We start from the raw sequence: 13120 nt of genomic DNA, 5'->3' as shown, positions 1-13120 counted from the left end.
TAGCTTAGAACATTTTCTCTCTGGCCTCAAATTGAAGGACAGATTTTAAGTATCCTTTTCGGCATACACAATGATAAAGCCGTGCCTCCTCTTCCATTAACTTTCACTTTCAGTGTGTTCAAGAGACTAGCATAAGATATTTATGGTGCTTATTTTTTGAGGATTAAACCTTTTTCTTTAGCTGGTGGGTGTTATTAATTATGGAAATCATTTGAAGAAGATGCAAAATGTATCTCTTTTATATGTTGTGCACCTCTACGGAACAGTAATTCTATGAGTTTCAACAAATACTTTGTTTCCATTTTCTTAGCCACACTGTAGCTTCTGCATCCTGCTCTCACTACACAAACTCCCTCCCATAAAAATAAAAATCAAAATAAAGGCTGTGAGTTCTAGGGAATGCCCTCGCAGTGGGGAAACACTGTGTGGTGTTGAGCCAGTCTCTATGTCTCCATTTCCCCTTCTGCTTCCCCAGGGTGGAGGGTTTGGCAAGGAAAAAGGGCACAACTCGGGATTCATATAACTTACCTTCTGGAATACCCATGGGATCTGTTGGTATTGAGAATTGGCTTATCGCATCCTTGAAGATGTTGTATCCCAGAAGGTGGGGATATCTGTCTGAAGAGCCGGCTCAAAATTGGAGGGAAAGATGAAATCAGACTCTTTCATCACTCCTCCTCCCCACTCCTATCCTGAGCATCCTTGGGCGTTCTTTAGCCACTACTCTGGATCTCTCTAACAGCCTTCAGGCCGGTGATTAAGGCACTCTGGTGAGTGGTGGGAAATCCAAGTTGAAATCCCTGATCCACCTCAGGCAGAGAGGAACTAACTGAGTCTCCCATCTCCTCGGTGAGTGGCGTAACAAGAGGCCCTGGTTGAGACGTGGCTTGTGTGTGTATGCAGAGCTGAGAAGGGCAGTTGCATCCTTTGTCCATTTCCGAAGAAATGAACAACACTGTTGCGACTGACCTTTTGTACATTTTCTCGCATTCTCATAGAAGCTCTTTGCCCGCCTCCAAGGTGGGATGGAGTCCGTTTGTGAATGCTGAAATATTGATTTTCTTTTTCAGGAGAACTGCAGGAAAAGAATAGTAAGTACAGATGGGATTGTCCGTTGGCTTCAGCGGACCCCAAGAAATGAAATGAAATACATCCACGTATAACTAAATAATAGGGGGAAAAGACCAAGAAAAAACCTCTCTAATGGAAGAAAATTATGATTTGTTTCTCAAACTTTGTCTTTTCTGAGCTCAAAAATGAACTTTACTGCCTAGGGATCGCATCTTTTGTTATACTTTCTTTTGATTTTGCAGAGAGTGTGGGTCTGATTTTCAGAGTTGTTGAGCACTCCTAACTCCCAATTAACTCAAGAGGAGAGACAGGATGTCTGGACATATAAGGTCACTAAAATACACTCTTTAAATCAGGGGCCACTCTTACAAATTCAACTTCAAGATGTGCAACAGGAAAAGGAAGTCAGCTTACACTCTGAACAGACCTTCCCTTTTCCTTAATTTACCTCTTTCTATTATTTATTGTGGGGGGGAAAAGTTTCACTTTTCTCTCACATTCTAACATTTTCGGCATCTTTGCTCTTTAATCTTTTTCCCAATGTGCCATGGTCTCATTCTTCCCGTTGCTCTTTTGAGTCCTCCCAATTCTCTTCCATCGAACCAATATAGAGATGAATAGAGTGTAAAATTTGTGATAGTCAGTTTTCAAGATTACCTTTTCATTATTAAAATACTGTAGGTCGATCGCCCTCTCATGTCATGTCAGAACATTTGTGTATTCTTTCCTGTCGCACACATCCAATACATCCCTTGATGTTGGATTTCATAGTGCTGAATCACACCTCCCAGATGCTGTGCAGATGTCTGTGTGTGTCACAAAGGAAGCGAAGTAGGGCAGGGAGTGTGTTCCTTACTTTTAATTTTGCTATGGGTTTGCATATTGAAAGACTTGCATTATTTTGACATCATATTTTTCTTTTTTTTACTCTTTCAGAGGCGCTTGAGATGCAGAATGGTAGGTTTCCTTTGATTTTTGAGTTTAGTGTTAATCAAACTGATCGCAAGTTATTCCTTGCTTGTGGGTATCACAATCATTCCGTCAACAGGCTCAGGGTTCAAGCAGTGTAATCTGAGGTGTCGGATGCAATAGGTGTCTGGGAGATGGACATTTGTAACCCTGCGTGAGCGGAGAGTGAGCTGGTTCTCCAGTTTCGTGCGAGCCCAGGGCCTTTGCTTTGGTTAATTCTGGAAAGCAAGATTCTGAGTTGTTACTAGATGTGGCTGATGGGTGAGATGTGTTGTGCAGGAAAAGGGATGATAGAGAAACCTAGCATCTGTCACCGGCAAGTTCTGCAAGGAATGAGGGAAGGTAAGAAGTGTTCATCCAATTTCTCATTGAAATCACACTGTCCTTTTGCAGGTGAACTCTGTAGATTAAATGGTAAGTTCTGTAAGATTTCTCAACTGTTTTTTCCCCCTATAGAAGACTGTTCTTTAATAAAAGCACCTACTTCTTCCTTTCCTTGTTTCCCCTAAATCCATGGAGAGATCGTTACCCATCAGATTGCTTTTCAGCTCCATAATGGAACCACTGAGGGCTCTTGCTCACCGAAAGTTATTTAACTAGCTTAGAACATTTTCTCTCTGGCCTCAAATTGAAGGACAGATTTTAAGTATCCTTTTCGGCATACACAATGATAAAGCCGTGCCTCCTCTTCCATTAACTTTCACTTTCAGTGTGTTCAAGAGACTAGCATAAGATATTTATGGTGCTTATTTTTTGAGGATTAAACCTTTTTCTTTAGCTGGTGGGTGTTATTAATTATGGAAATCATTTGAAGAAGATGCAAAATGTATCTCTTTTATATGTTGTGCACCTCTACGGAACAGTAATTCTATGAGTTTCAACAAATACTTTGTTTCCATTTTCTTAGCCACACTGTAGCTTCTGCATCCTGCTCTCACTACACAAACTCCCTCCCATAAAAAATAAAAAATCAAAATAAAGGCTGTGAGTTCTAGGGGAATGCCCTCGCAGTGGGGAAACACTGTGTGGTGTTGAGCCAGTCTCTATGTCTCCATTTCCCCCTTCTGCTTCCCCAGGGTGGAGGGTTTGGCAAGGAAAAAGGGGCACAACTCGGGATTCATATAACTTACCTTCTGGAATACCCATGGGATCTGTTGGTATTGAGAATTGGCTTATCGCATCCTTGAAGATGTTGTATCCCAGAAGGTGGGGATATCTGTCTGAAGAGCCGGCTCAAAATTGGAGGGAAAGATGAAATCAGACTCTTTCATCACTCCTCCTCCCCACTCCTATCCTGAGCATCCTTGGGCGTTCTTTAGCCACTACTCTGGATCTCTCTAACAGCCTTCAGGCCGGTGATTAAGGCACTCTGGTGAGTGGTGGGAAATCCAAGTTGAAATCCCTGATCCACCTCAGGCAGAGAGGAACTAACTGAGTCTCCCATCTCCTCGGTGAGTGGCGTAACAAGAGGCCCTGGTTGAGACGTGGCTTGTGTGTGTATGCAGAGCTGAGAAGGGCAGTTGCATCCTTTGTCCATTTCCGAAGAAATGAACAACACTGTTGCGACTGACCTTTTGTACATTTTCTCGCATTCTCATAGAAGCTCTTTGCCCGCCTCCAAGGTGGGATGGAGTCCGTTTGTGAATGCTGAAATATTGATTTTCTTTTTCAGGAGAACTGCAGGAAAAGAATAGTAAGTACAGATGGGATTGTCCGTTGGCTTCAGCGGACCCCAAGAAATGAAATGAAATACATCCACGTATAACTAAATAATAGGGGGAAAAGACCAAGAAAAAACCTCTCTAATGGAAGAAAATTATGATTTGTTTCTCAAACTTTGTCTTTTCTGAGCTCAAAAATGAACTTTACTGCCTAGGGATCGCATCTTTTGTTATACTTTCTTTTGATTTTGCAGAGAGTGTGGGTCTGATTTTCAGAGTTGTTGAGCACTCCTAACTCCCAATTAACTCAAGAGGAGAGACAGGATGTCTGGACATATAAGGTCACTAAAATACACTCTTTAAATCAGGGGCCACTCTTACAAATTCAACTTCAAGATGTGCAACAGGAAAAGGGAAGTCAGCTTACACTCTGAACAGACCTTCCCTTTTCCTTAATTTACCTCTTTCTATTATTTATTGTGGGGGGGAAAAGTTTCACTTTTCTCTCACATTCTAACATTTTCGGCATCTTTGCTCTTTAATCTTTTTCCCAATGTGCCATGGTCTCATTCTTCCCGTTGCTCTTTTGAGTCCTCCCAATTCTCTTCCATCGAACCAATATAGAGATGAATAGAGTGTAAAATTTGTGATAGTCAGTTTTCAAGATTACCTTTTCATTATTAAAATACTGTAGGTCGATCGCCCTCTCATGTCATGTCAGAACATTTGTGTATTCTTTCCTGTCGCACACATCCAATACATCCCTTGATGTTGGATTTCATAGTGCTGAATCACACCTCCCAGATGCTGTGCAGATGTCTGTGTGTGTCACAAAGGAAGCGAAGTAGGGCAGGGAGTGTGTTCCTTACTTTTAATTTTGCTATGGGTTTGCATATTGAAAGACTTGCATTATTTTGACATCATATTTTTCTTTTTTTTACTCTTTCAGAGGCGCTTGAGATGCAGAATGGTAGGTTTCCTTTGATTTTTGAGTTTAGTGTTAATCAAACTGATCGCAAGTTATTCCTTGCTTGTGGGTATCACAATCATTCCGTCAACAGGCTCAGGGTTCAAGCAGTGTAATCTGAGGTGTCGGATGCAATAGGTGTCTGGGAGATGGACATTTGTAACCCTGCGTGAGCGGAGAGTGAGCTGGTTCTCCAGTTTTGCGAGCCCAGGGCCTTTGCTTTGGTTAATTCTGGAAAGCAAGATTCTGAGTTGTTACTAGATGTGGCTGATGGGTGAGATGTGTTGTGCAGGAAAAGGGATGATAGAGAAACCTAGCATCTGTCACCGGCAAGTTCTGCAAGGAATGAGGGAAGGTAAGAAGTGTTCATCCAATTTCTCATTGAAATCACACTGTCCTTTTGCAGGTGAACTCTGTAGATTAAATGGTAAGTTCTGTAAGATTTCTCAACTGTTTTTCCCCTATAGAAGACTGTTCTTTAATAAAGCACCTACTTCTTCCTTTCCTTGTTTCCCCTAAATCCATGGAGAGATCGTTACCCATCAGATTGCTTTTCAGCTCCATAATGGAACCACTGAGGGCTCTTGCTCACCGAAAGTTATTTAACTAGCTTAGAACATTTTCTCTCTGGCCTCAAATTGAAGGACAGATTTTAAGTATCCTTTTCGGCATACACAATGATAAAGCCGTGCCTCCTCTTCCATTAACTTTCACTTTCAGTGTGTTCAAGAGACTAGCATAAGATATTTATGGTGCTTATTTTTTGAGGATTAAACCTTTTTCTTTAGCTGGTGGGTGTTATTAATTATGGAAATCATTTGAAGAAGATGCAAAATGTATCTCTTTTATATGTTGTGCACCTCTACGGAACAGTAATTCTATGAGTTTCAACAAATACTTTGTTTCCATTTTCTTAGCCACACTGTAGCTTCTGCATCCTGCTCTCACTACACAAACTCCCTCCCATAAAAATAAAAATCAAAATAAAGGCTGTGAGTTCTAGGGAATGCCCTCGCAGTGGGGAAACACTGTGTGGTGTTGAGCCAGTCTCTATGTCTCCATTTCCCCCTTCTGCTTCCCCAGGGTGGAGGGTTTGGCAAGGAAAAGGGGCACAACTCAGGATTCATATAACTTACCTTCTGGAATACCCATGGGATCTGTTGGTATTGAGAATTGGCTTATCGCATCCTTGAAGATGTTGTATCCCAGAAGGTGGGGATATCTGTCTGAAGAGCCGGCTCAAAATTGGAGGGAAAGATGAAATCAGACTCTTTCATCACTCCTCCTCCCCACTCCTATCCTGAGCATCCTTGGGCGTTCTTTAGCCACTACTCTGGATCTCTCTAACAGCCTTCAGGCCGGTGATTAAGGCACTCTGGTGAGTGGTGGGAAATCCAAGTTGAAATCCTGATCCACCTCAGGCAGAGAGGAACTAACTGAGTCTCCCATCTCCTCGGTGAGTGGCGTAACAAGAGGCCCTGGTTGAGACGTGGCTTGTGTGTGTATGCAGAGCTGAGAAGGGCAGTTGCATCCTTTGTCCATTTCCGAAGAAATGAACAACACTGTTGCGACTGACCTTTTGTACATTTTCTCGCATTCTCATAGAAGCTCTTTGCCCGCCTCCAAGGTGGGATGGAGTCCGTTTGTGAATGCTGAAATATTGATTTTCTTTTTCAGGAGAACTGCAGGAAAAGAATAGTAAGTACAGATGGGATTGTCCGTTGGCTTCAGCGGACCCCAAGAAATGAAATGAAATACATCCACGTATAACTAAATAATAGGGGGAAAAGACCAAGAAAAAACCTCTCTAATGGAAGAAAATTATGATTTGTTTCTCAAACTTTGTCTTTTCTGAGCTCAAAAATGAACTTTACTGCCTAGGGATCGCATCTTTTGTTATACTTTCTTTTGATTTTGCAGAGAGTGTGGGTCTGATTTTCAGAGTTGTTGAGCACTCCTAACTCCCAATTAACTCAAGAGGAGAGACAGGATGTCTGGACATATAAGGTCACTAAAATACACTCTTTAAATCAGGGGCCACTCTTACAAATTCAACTTCAAGATGTGCAACAGGAAAAGGGAAGTCAGCTTACACTCTGAACAGACCTTCCCTTTTCCTTAATTTACCTCTTTCTATTATTTATTGTGGGGGGGAAAAGTTTCACTTTTCTCTCACATTCTAACATTTTCGGCATCTTTGCTCTTTAATCTTTTTCCCAATGTGCCATGGTCTCATTCTTCCCGTTGCTCTTTTGAGTCCTCCCAATTCTCTTCCATCGAACCAATATAGAGATGAATAGAGTGTAAAATTTGTGATAGTCAGTTTTCAAGATTACCTTTTCATTATTAAAATACTGTAGGTCGATCGCCCTCTCATGTCATGTCAGAACATTTGTGTATTCTTTCCTGTCGCACACATCCAATACATCCCTTGATGTTGGATTTCATAGTGCTGAATCACACCTCCCAGATGCTGTGCAGATGTCTGTGTGTGTCACAAAGGAAGCGAAGTAGGGCAGGGAGTGTGTTCCTTACTTTTAATTTTGCTATGGGTTTGCATATTGAAAGACTTGCATTATTTTGACATCATATTTTTCTTTTTTTTACTCTTTCAGAGGCGCTTGAGATGCAGAATGGTAGGTTTCCTTTGATTTTTGAGTTTAGTGTTAATCAAACTGATCGCAAGTTATTCCTTGCTTGTGGGTATCACAATCATTCCGTCAACAGGCTCAGGGTTCAAGCAGTGTAATCTGAGGTGTCGGATGCAATAGGTGTCTGGGAGATGGACATTTGTAACCCTGCGTGAGCGGAGAGTGAGCTGGTTCTCCAGTTTTGTGCGAGCCCAGGGCCTTTGCTTTGGTTAATTCTGGAAAGCAAGATTCTGAGTTGTTACTAGATGTGGCTGATGGGTGAGATGTGTTGTGCAGGAAAAGGGATGATAGAGAAACCTAGCATCTGTCACCGGCAAGTTCTGCAAGGAATGAGGGAAGGTAAGAAGTGTTCATCCAATTTCTCATTGAAATCACACTGTCCTTTTGCAGGTGAACTCTGTAGATTAAATGGTAAGTTCTGTAAGATTTCTCAACTGTTTTTTCCCCCTATAGAAGACTGTTCTTTAATAAAAGCACCTACTTCTTCCTTTCCTTGTTTCCCCTAAATCCATGGAGAGATCGTTACCCATCAGATTGCTTTTCAGCTCCATAATGGAACCACTGAGGGCTCTTGCTCACCGAAAGTTATTTAACTAGCTTAGGACATTTTCTCTCTGGCCTCAAATTGAAGGACAGATTTTAAGTATCCTTTTCGGCATACACAATGATAAAGCCGTGCCTCCTCTTCCATTAACTTTCACTTTCAGTGTGTTCAAGAGACTAGCATAAGATATTTATGGTGCTTATTTTTTGAGGATTAAACCTTTTTCTTTAGCTGGTGGGTGTTATTAATTATGGAAATCATTTGAAGAAGATGCAAAATGTATCTCTTTTATATGTTGTGCACCTCTACGGAACAGTAATTCTATGAGTTTCAACAAATACTTTGTTTCCATTTTCTCAGCCACACTGTAGCTTCTGCATCCTGCTCTCGCTACACAAACTCCCTCCCATGAAAAGGAAAAAGAATTGCATATGAACATAAGAACGATCATACCGGGTCAGACCAAAGGTCCATCCATCCCAGTATCCTGTGTACCAACAGTGGCCAATGCCAGGTGCCCCAGAGGGAGTTAACCTAACAGGCAATGATCAAGTGATCTCTCTCCTGCCATCCGTCTCTATTCTCTGACAAACAGAGGCTAGGGACAACATTCCTTATCCATCCTGGCTAATAGCCATTTATGGACTTAACTACCATGAATTTATCCAGTTCCCTTTTAAACACTGTTATAGTCCTCGCCTTCACAACCTCCTCAGGTAAGGAGTTCCACAAGTTGACTGTGCGCTGCGTGAAGAAGATCTTCCTTTTATTTGTTTTAAACCTGCTGCCTATTAATTTCATTTGGTGACCCCTAGTTCTTGTATTATGGGAATAAGTAAATAACTTTTCTTTATCCCCGTTCTCCACATCACTCATGATTTTCTATACCTCTATCATATCCCCCCTTAGTCTCCTCTTTTCCAAGCTGAAGAGTCCTAGCCTCTTTAATCTTCCCTCGTATGGGACCCTCTCCAAACCCCTAATCATTTTAGTTGTCCTTTTCTGAACCTTTTCTAGTGCCAATATATCTTTTTTGAGATGAGGAGGCCACATCTGTATGCAGTGTTCGAGATGTGGGAGTACCATGGATTTATATAAGGGCAATAATATATTATCAGTCTTATTCTCTATCCCCTTTTTAATGATTCCTAACATCCAGTTTGGTTTTTTGACTGCCTCTGCACACTGCGTGGACATCTTCAGAGAACTATCCACGATGACTCCAAGATCTTTTTCCTGATTTCTGTAGCTAAATTAGCCCCCATCATATTGTATGTATAGTTGGGGTTATTTTTTCCAATGTGCATTACTTTACATTTATCCATATTAAATTTCATTTGCCATTTTGTTGCCCAATCACTTAGTTTTGTGAGATCTTTTTGAAGTTCTTCACAGTCTGCTTTGGTCTTAAGGTTTAAAACAAATAAAAGGAAGTTCTTCTTCACGCAGCGCACAGTCAACTTGTGGAACTCCTTACCTGAGGAGGTTGTGAAGGCTAGGACTATAACAATGTTTAAAAGGGGACTGGATAAATTCATGGTGGCTAAGTCCATAAATGGCTATTAGCCAGGATGGGTAAGAATGGTGTCCCTAGCCTCTGTTCGTCAGAGGATGGAGATGGATGGCAGGAGAGAGATCGCTTGATCATTGCCTGTTCGGTTCACTCCCTCAGGGGCACCTGGCATTGGCCACTGTCGGTAGACAGATACTGGGCTAGATGGACCTTTGGTCTTACCCGGTACGGCCTTTCTTATGTTCTTATGTTCTTATGTTAACTATCTTGAGCAGTTTGGTATCATCTGCAAACTTTGCCACCTCACTGTTTACCTCTTTCTCGAGATCATTTATGAATAAGTTGAATAGGATTGGTCCTAAGACTGACCCTTGGGGAACACTACTAGTTACCCCTCTCCATTCTGAGAATTTACCATTAATTCCTACCCTTTGTTCCCTGTCTTTTAACCAGTTCTCAATCTATGAAAGAACATTCCCTTTTATCCTATGACAACTTAATTTACATAAGAGCCTTTGATGAAGGACCTAAGGTGCCACAAGACTCTTTGCTAACCTTTTCAAAGGCTTTCTGGAAATCTAAGTACCCTATGACCAGTGGATCCGCCTTGTCCACATGTTTGTTGAACCCTTCAAAGAACTCTAATAGATTAGTAAGAGACAATTTCCCTTTACAGAAACCATGTTGACTATTGCTCAACAGTTTATGTTTTTCTATGTGTCTGACAATTTTATTCTTAACTATTGTTTCAACTAATTTGCCCAGTACCAACGTTAGACTTACCAGTCTGTAATTGCTGGGATCACCTCTATAGTCCTTTTTAAATATTGATGTTACATTAGCCAACTTCCAGTCATTGGGTATAGAAGCCGATTTAAAGCACAGGTTACAAACCTTAGTTAATAGTTCTGCAACTTCACATTTGAGTTCTTTCAGTACTCTTGGGTGAATGCCATCTGATCCTGGTGACTTGTTTATGTTGAGTTTATCAATTAATTCCAAAACCTCTTCTAGTGACACTTCAATCTGTGACAGTTCCTCAGATTTGTCACCTACAAAAGCCGGCTCAGGTTTGGGAATCTCCCTAACATCCTCAGCTGTGAAGACTGAAGCAAAGAATCCATTTAATTTCTCCACAATAACTTTAAGCGCTCCTTTTGTATCTTGATCATCAAGGAGTCCCACTGGTTGTTTAGCAGGCTTCCTGCTTCTGATGTACTTAAAAAACATTTTGTTATTACCTTTGGAGTTTTTGGCTAGCTGTTCTTCAAACTCCTCTTTGGCTTTTCTTATTACACTCTTGCACTTAATTTGGCATTGTTTATGCTCCTTTCTATTTGCCTCACTAGGATTTGACTTCCACTTTTTAAAAGAAGTCTTTTTATCTCTCACTGCTTCTTTTACATGGTTGTTGAGCCACGGTGGCTCTTTTTTAGTTCTTTTACTGTGTTTCTTAATTTGGGGTATACATTGAAGTTGGGCCTCTATTATGGTGTCTTTAAAAAGCGCCCATGCAGCTTGCAGGGATTTCACTTTAGTCACTGTACCTTTTAACTTTTGTTTAACTAACTCCCTCATTTTTGTTCCCTCTTTTGAAATTAAATGCCACAATGTTGGGCTGTTGAGATGGTCGTCCCACCACAGGGATGTTGAATGCTATTGTATTATGGTCACTATTTCCAAGCGGTCCTGCTATAGTTACCTCTTGGACCAGATCCTGCGCTCCACTCACGATTAAATCTAGAGTTCCCTCTCCCCTTTTGGGTTCCTGTACCAGTTGCTCCATGAAGCAGTCATTTAAAGTATCGAGAATTTTTTTCTCTGCATTTCGTCCTGAAGTGAAATGTTCCCAGTCAATATGGGGATAATTGAAATCCCCCACTATTAATGAGTTCTTAATTTTGATAGCCTCTCTAATTCCCCTTAGCATTTCATCATCACTATCACTGTACTTGTCAGGTGGTTGATAATAGATCCCTAATGTTATATTCTTATTAGAGCATGAAATTTCTATCCATAGAGATTCTGTGGAACATGTGGATTCACTTAAGATTTTTACTTCATTTGATTCTACATTTTCTTTCACATATAGTGCCACTCCCTCCCCCCCACATGACCTGTTCTGTCTTTCCGATATATTTTGTACCCTGGAATGATTGTGTCCCATTGATTGCTCTCAGTCCACCAGGTTTCTGTGGTGCCTATTATATCAATATCCTCCTTTATCACAAGGCACTCTAGTGCCCTTCACACTGCCCTTAAAAATCTGTTTTTATTCAAATGGTCAACACACCCAGCAAGTGGATTCACATATGTAGTTATTTTTCTTGCTCTTAGTAGTGGACTAAGAATAGCAGTGTTGACACAGTGCCAGAAGTAGAGGTTCTGGCTCCCCACCCAAGTCTAACTCTACCCAAAGCTCTGGATACTGACTAGGTCAGTTAGCCCAAGCCTTTTTCAGTGACAGCTGCCATCATACTGCAATTTTTAAGCAGAACCTCGAGCAGCGCTGTTGTGTACACATACACCCAAGCTGAGAATTGCAAAGAAGATTTAGCACTGCAGAATATTTGTCCATTAGTATAAATTAGGATGCTAGAGTGCATATTACGTAGTAAAAATGTGTGTTTTGAATTTGTTTTTTTCATTTTTCAGTGAAGCTAGAGGACAAGAATGGTTTACTTTGATTGTTTTATTCTAGTGTTAATCAGACAGAATGCAAGTTTCTTATATTTTGTTGGTATCACAATAGGTCCTTCGAGAGTCTCCTTTTACAAGCCATTGTTGATAAGGTTCCTGTGGTACTGAGTGGCTGGGAAATGGGCATTTATAAACAGATTGTCATAGGAGCTATTTTTGCTTATATAACAGAAGTTATATATAGTCCCTGTGGTGAATGTGTAGATATGGATGTTCTTTTCAGAACAATTACAGGAAAAATGGGATTATCTCGTGGTTTCACACAAACAAATTAAAATGAAATGAATAAAGTTATATATAAATAAATTGAAAAAAAAAGATAGATAAAACCTCTGTAATGGAAAACATATTATTTTTGACCGTAGTGTTCTCCCTCCCTCCTCTCTCAGCCGACAAATGTCTCTTTGTCCTTGAGGACCCCATTTTATGTTATACTTCCATTGATTTTGCACCTCCACCTTTGAAGAGCGTGGGCCTGATTTTCAGAGTTGTTGAGCGCACCCAGCTCCCTATTACGTCACCAGGAGCCACAGGTTCTCTGCATAGGCCCCTAAGAACTGATGCTAGTGCAGGGGGAGGGGTGAAAAATGGCAACTCCCTCTCTCAACACCACAACAACTGTAAAATTCATGGTGACTGCCAAGGCACCTCCAGCAACTCTTCCTCCACGTTGCCCACCCTTAAGGCCAGCCCTGCCAGGATCAGCAATAGGGAAAATGGCGTCCTGGAGAAACTTGCATTTTGGCACTCTGGTGGGCGCTGCCTGTCCTGGTATCCCCCATTGCTCCTGCCTCCCATCACCTCCTCCAGACCCCCACCCATCACCCTGCCTCCCTCTGCTTCCCCTAGCCATCCCCTCACCTCCTCCTCTCAATCTCGCAGCCTCCACAAATCACCCCATTGGCCCTGGCCCCCAACTGCCTCCCCAGGCTCCCCACCCACTCCCTCCATCACCCCTGGCCTCCACTGCTTCTCCCAGACCCCGACTCTGCTGTCCCCCCTGAAAATCAGGCCTTGTCTACACTACCAGACTGTGAGTTCAAA

The sequence above is a fragment of the Mauremys reevesii genome, unplaced genomic scaffold (assembly GCF_016161935.1).
Source record: "Mauremys reevesii isolate NIE-2019 unplaced genomic scaffold, ASM1616193v1 Contig5, whole genome shotgun sequence".
Classification (NCBI taxonomy): domain Eukaryota; kingdom Metazoa; phylum Chordata; order Testudines; family Geoemydidae; genus Mauremys; species Mauremys reevesii.
Note: the sequence above shows the minus strand (reverse complement) of the source record.